Raw genomic sequence first — 6,222 nt, forward strand, 5'->3', positions numbered from 1 at the left:
TTGGGGTTTTCTAATAAAAAAAATACTTGGTAATTAACAGGTGTGGCTGCCTAGAAAACTAGAAACAACCTATGTACCTACCTACTGGGAAATAGATAAGACTTGTCACACTATGTTCTATTTTGTAATAATTTATTGCATTCAACAGCTACAGGTGGTATCTGGACATCTTCAATACTTGGTAATTAACAGGTGTGGCTGTCTAGAAAACTAGAAACAACCTATGTACCTACCTACTCGGAAATAGATAAGACTTGTCACACTATGTTCTATTTTGTAATAATTTATTGCATTCAACAGCTACAGGTGGTATCTGGACATCTTCAAGTGAACAGTATTAGAAGCTAGAACTGGATTAAATCAAGGTAAGTCAGAAAACATGATAAGCGAAAGTATCTAGTTTCCCAAGTTGAGAATGGTTTGGAGTGAACACACCCCATTTGTCAGTATTTGACTAGCCTGCGGCGCGGCGTGAGCACGTTGAATGCACCATTTCCCGATGGATTACCAATGTTAAGCAACGTTTCACATGGTTGGTATCTGGATTGGTGACCATCTGGCTTTCCCAAGTTGAGAATGGTTTGAAGTGAACACACCCCATTTGTCAGTATTTGACTAGCCTGCGGCGCGGCATGAGCACGTTGAATGCACCATTTCCCGATGGATTACCAATGTTAAGCAACGTTTCACATGGTTGGTATCTGGATTGGTGACCATCTGGGCATTCTGAACAATCACGTGTTGCTGGCTACAATTTGATCAAATATTTTTTAATGCTGCGAAAGTTTTAATTTCATCTTTTTGAATGGTCTTCCCTGATTTCTACCTATTTCTAGTATTTTTAATTATGACTGAAAAAACACCGTGGTCTACAGGCCTTCAGGGAATTGTAATACTTAGGTAACTATATTACCAACATACAATAATATTTAATACAAAATTTCCAGACTATTAGATACCAGAGGAAAATTCCCCTATTATGTTACATGATATGTTACATGATTTACTCGGATATTGTTAAACATCTTGATGATATACCAAAGAAAATTTATTGGTGTCAACCTCGTCATACACAGGCCGTAAATTAGTAAGTTATCGTTTCGTAAAAGATTCATCTTTCAATTCAAATTGTTGACGCACTTGAAAAAACCAGGCCATCAGGAAGTCCAAGTGCTGGGCCCCATACTGATTCCATGAAAGCACCTATGGAATAATGAAAATTCCAAGAGTTGTACTAAGTGTAAATTTCTACGCTTGTAACTTTCATTATAACTTCTACGTAACTTTTATTATTCCATAGTTTCGTGGAATAGGCTACCGGCCTACCACCTGAGTGAGTACCATTTGTCTAGCGCTATCTGTCGGAAAATCGTGAAAGTTTTTACTTTCTTCAGCAAGGTGAGTGCAAAGTCAATAACAATGACGTCACTACGCAGATGCTGTCTTGATTTATTTTTATTCAGCATCTCAGCTCGAGTCGTTTTTCGTGTTTTCCGCTAGAGTTCAGGAGTTGTATGAAAATTGCTAGTGTTAGAAAAGTACACTGAACTGCAGTAGTTAGTGAAGTCCAACGATCCAAAATAATGTTAAAACTGCTGAAAAATCATGTACCTACATAAGTCCAACTGCTGGGCCTCATCCTCATTCCTAGAGTTGTACTAAGTGTAAATTTCTACGCTTGTAACTTTCATTATAGGTAACTTCTACGTAAATTTTATTATTCCATAGTTTCGTGGAATAGGCTACCGGTCTACCACCTGAGTGAGTACCATTTGTCTATCGCTATCTGTCGGAAAATCGTGAAAGTTTTTACTTTCTTTCAGCAAGGTGAGTGCAAAGTCAATAACAATGACGTCACTACGCAGATGCTGACTTGATTTATTTTTATTCAGCATCTCAGTTCGAGTAATTTTTCGTGTTTACCGCTAGAGTTCAGGAGTTGTATGAAAATTGCTAGCGTTAGAAAAGCACACTGAACTGCAGTAGTTAGTGAAGTCCAACGATCCAAAATAATGTTAAAACTGCTGAAAAATCATGTACCTACATGGGTGCGACCTGTGCTGACTTAATTTATTTTTATTCAGCATCTCAGTTCGAGTAATTTTTCGTGTTTTCCGCTAGAGTTCAGGAGTTGTATGAAAATTGCTAGCGTTAGAAAAGTACACTGAACTGCAGTAGTTAGTGAAGTCCAACGATCCAAAATAATGTTAAAACTGCTGAAAAATCATGTACCTACATGGGTGCGACCTACAGTCCTACATGGATGGGCTTCATTCAAAGTAGGGGTATTGAATTTAGTAGACTGAATCAACAAAGATCTCAATTCCTGGACTCTAGCTAGATGTTAGTCTCTTTTAATTGCCCATTGTTTTACGAGCAATTAAAAAATATTAACCTACCCTTATTTTCTGTAATTTACTTTATGATATCTTTTTGTATTTTACATTTACCTCCCCATTTCCTTTTGGAAGAAATGCCTAAATAAATAAAACAACAAAAACTATTATTATTTATTAAGAGAAATGTATGATAATTTAAATTTATTTCAAATGTAATAGATAATATGTAAACACAAGTTAAATTTAATAATTACAATAAATAGATAATATTATAATTATTATTTTAACAGATAGAGATCACTTCGCGCACACTTAATTCATAAATATTGTCAAATTTCCATTTAATTTACGTAAATCGATTCTTACAATAATATTATTACATTGCTTTCTCACATCAGCATCCACCTACATGTCCCTTCTCCTCCCATATTTTTCATATTCAGAGTTCGCTTAGGCCAGCCACTCACTATCAGGTAGACCTAACAGGCGGACCTGATCAGGTGTACCTGTCAGGTCACCTGGTAGTGAGTGGCTGGCATTATGCAGCAATATGTGTCATATTGCATATCTATTGTTTTAGTAGGCAAATATAGAAATAACGGAGTAAATAATACCGACTCAAGTATTACAATCAACAAGGCCAAATTACTACAATCAACAAGATGCCTTTGTATTTCCATTCAATTTCATAAATATCCTCATTTCTCTAGTTAATATCCTCATTTCTCTAGTTAAGTTGTAAGTACTGAATATATTTTCGACAGCAAATAAATTAATGAAAGAAGAAAGTCATTACTAGACTTTATTGAGACAGCCTTCACACTTGGCTCTTTTCAATAATTTCCATACTTGAAACTAAATAACTCATGAAGTATGGTGAAAGAGCCTAAGGCTTTTGCTGTGGTTTCCTGGATTTCTTTCTTTTTTTTTTTTTTTGACAAGAGGTTTGATAGCGGGAACTGTAACTACTGACTCTACTGAGGTTTCCTTTTCACCTAACTACGAGTAGTAACTACTAGTGGTTGACCCGTCCTTTGTACGGGACCACCACACACACACATAAACATACCCCCCACACACCCACCACACACACCCACACGCCCACACACATACACACCACGCCCATCACACACACACCCATCACACACAACCCATCACACCACCCACCACACACACACCCACACGCCCACACACATACACACCACGCCCATCACACACTCACTAGTAATGACTTTCTTCTTTCATTAATTTATTTGCTGTCGAAAATATATTCAGTACTTACAACTTAACTAGAGAAATGAGGATATTTATGAAATTGAATGGAACTACAAAAGCATCTTGTTGATTGTAGTAATTTGGCCTTGTTGATTGTAATACTTGAGTCGGTATTATTTACTCCGTTATTTCTATATTTGCCTACTAAAACAATAGATATGCAATATGTCACATATTGCTGCATAATGCCAGCCACTCACTATCAGATGACCTGACGGGTACACCTGATCAGGTCCGCCTGTCAGGTCTACCTGATAGTGAGTGGCTGGCCTAAGCGAACTCTGAATATGAAAAATATGGGAGGAGGTACACCTGATCAGGTCCGCCTGTCAGGTCTACCTGATAGTGAGTGGCTGGCCTAAGCGAACTCTGAATATGAAAAATATGGGAGGAGAAGGCCAAATTACTACAATCAACAAGATGCTTTTGTATTTCCATTCAATTTCATAAATATCCTCATTTCTCTAGTTAAGTTGTAAGTACTGAATATATTTTCGACAGCAAATAAATTAATGAAAGAAGAAAGTCATTACTAGAAAAATTCTTTATACGAGTATTTTGTATTTTTCTTTTCACCTAACTACGAGTAGTAACTACTAGTGGTTGACCCGTCCTTTGTACGGGACCACCACACACACACACACACACACACACACACACACACACACACACACACACACACAGCCTAAGGTCAACAGACAACCGAAGCGACCCGATGATAAGCTGCATCTATAGACATCTATCTAGCTAGACATCGTTTCAGACAGCCAAAATTTTCAGCCGTTGCAGAGAGATCCAGATTGTGGTTCTGTACTGGGTTATGATTGACTAGGTTGCATCTATCTAGACATCGTTTCAGACAGCCAAAATTTTCAGCCGTTGCAGAGAGATTGTGGTTCTGTACTGGGTTATGATTGACTAGGTTTTTGGGCTAGTTTTTTGTTTGTACACTTTGATATTGAAGTGATAGCTTTTTATTTTGTTATTTAGATTTTGTTAAATTTCGTTCTCGTTTAAGTTACCATCAGTTACCACATCATTTTGCACAGCCCTAGCATAATCCAGTACATAAACCACAACCTTATATTAGTCATAAGTAAGTAGTTTGTTTGTACACTTTGATATTGAAGTGATAGCTTTTTATTATGTTATTTAGATTTTGTTAAATTTCGTTCTCGTTTAAGTTACCATCAGTTACCACATCATTTTGCACAGCCCTAGCATAATCCAGTACATAAACCACAACCTTATATTAGTCATAAGTAAGTAGGTACATAATTATGTACGTTGATTTCTGAATTAACACTATCAAGAACTTCACCTTGTAAGGTGTTAGAATCTTGGAAGTTGAAACAGTTATGTACATTGTACAACATTATTATTAGTTCTCAACTTCTCACTGTTTCTACTTTCTACTATCACTGTTCCTAATAGCCATCGAGCATTTTACATTACTTATGATAGCATTTAGTGTAGGTAATTAAGGCTATGTAACTAAATATAAATACCTATGTACAGGTATTATTAACTTATTAACGATGGTCATAATTATGAATAATTCAAAAGTTCAAGTATGAATTAATTAGATAAAGCTCAATGGTGGTAGATAATTTAACTATGGAGGTACCTAACTTAACTAATAGATCAGTTGCGCTTACTTGGGTGGTGTTTCAAAGTCATAGAGCAGGAAAAATGAGGACCAACGAAATTTTCCTTTTTCTTCTACGACTTCTAGATCCCGAGATAAATTGATTTAAAAAATACCGGCAAATCGTAAACTTTGACGTCACGGCATACGCTCCCGTAGGTGATGACGTCACATCAAATGTCCCGAGCAAAGCTCCCTTGCAGGTAACGCATTAATGTGTTTGTGCGCATACGTTTCTGCGCAGTTCTGTCTCTACTGTATATGGCATCCGCCGTTCAATCCAAAAATAAATTTAATACCGTGAGTGCCCATCATATAGTCGACAAAAAAGTACCACCTTCGACTTAGCCTGATTATCTATTTCTTGAACAAACTCAATCCAAGGTGTTAATTGAAAAACGTAGGTACCTACTCAGGATATTATGAAAGTTTCATTTAGCTTTCTTCAGACTTGGAGATTTGAGGTGCAAGAAAGTTCCGAGTAGTTGAGAATGTTGTGATCATAGGCGGCAAAGAAAGTTGCGAATAGGGAAATGGGAATAGAATACATGAAGTATATTTATACTTGGGGCTTTTGACCTTCCAGCATGTCTTAGTGCCGTGGCAGCTTTCTCGAGCAGTTGATACTCCGACGGTGCCAGTTCTACTGCTTTGGTGAATCTGTCAGCTGCCTCTTTGTATCGTTCGTTCTCCGACAGGAATTGACCTGAAAATAATCAGATAAAAAGTTATATTACCTAGTGGAAACTCAGGATATTATGAAAGTTTCATTTAGCTTTCTTCAGACTTGGAGATTTGAGGTGCAAGAAAGTTCCGAGTAGTTGAGAATGTTGTGATCATAGGCGGCAAAGAAAGTTGCGAATAGGGAAATGGGAATAGAATACATGAAGTATATTTATACTTGGGGCTTTTGACCTTCCGTTACGAGTAGGTTTGTTAGTTTAAAGAGCTTCAACTGTA

General features: G+C 36.9%; 1 long non-coding RNA gene across 1 annotated transcript; it reads left to right on the top strand.

Moving 5' to 3' along the window:
* The first annotated feature begins 4,342 nt into the window (after positions 1 to 4,342).
* LOC113471800 lies at positions 4,343 to 5,249 on the top strand. Its single transcript, XR_003394355.1, has 3 exons — positions 4,343 to 4,446; positions 4,537 to 4,555; positions 4,719 to 5,249. It is a non-coding gene; the product is annotated as an uncharacterized LOC113471800 (long non-coding RNA).
* Positions 5,250 to 6,222: the final 973 nt, after the last annotated feature.

The sequence above is a fragment of the Diaphorina citri genome, unplaced genomic scaffold (assembly GCF_000475195.1).
Source record: "Diaphorina citri unplaced genomic scaffold, Diaci psyllid genome assembly version 1.1 scaffold3029, whole genome shotgun sequence".
In the NCBI taxonomy this organism is placed as follows: Eukaryota; Metazoa; Arthropoda; class Insecta; order Hemiptera; family Psyllidae; genus Diaphorina; species Diaphorina citri.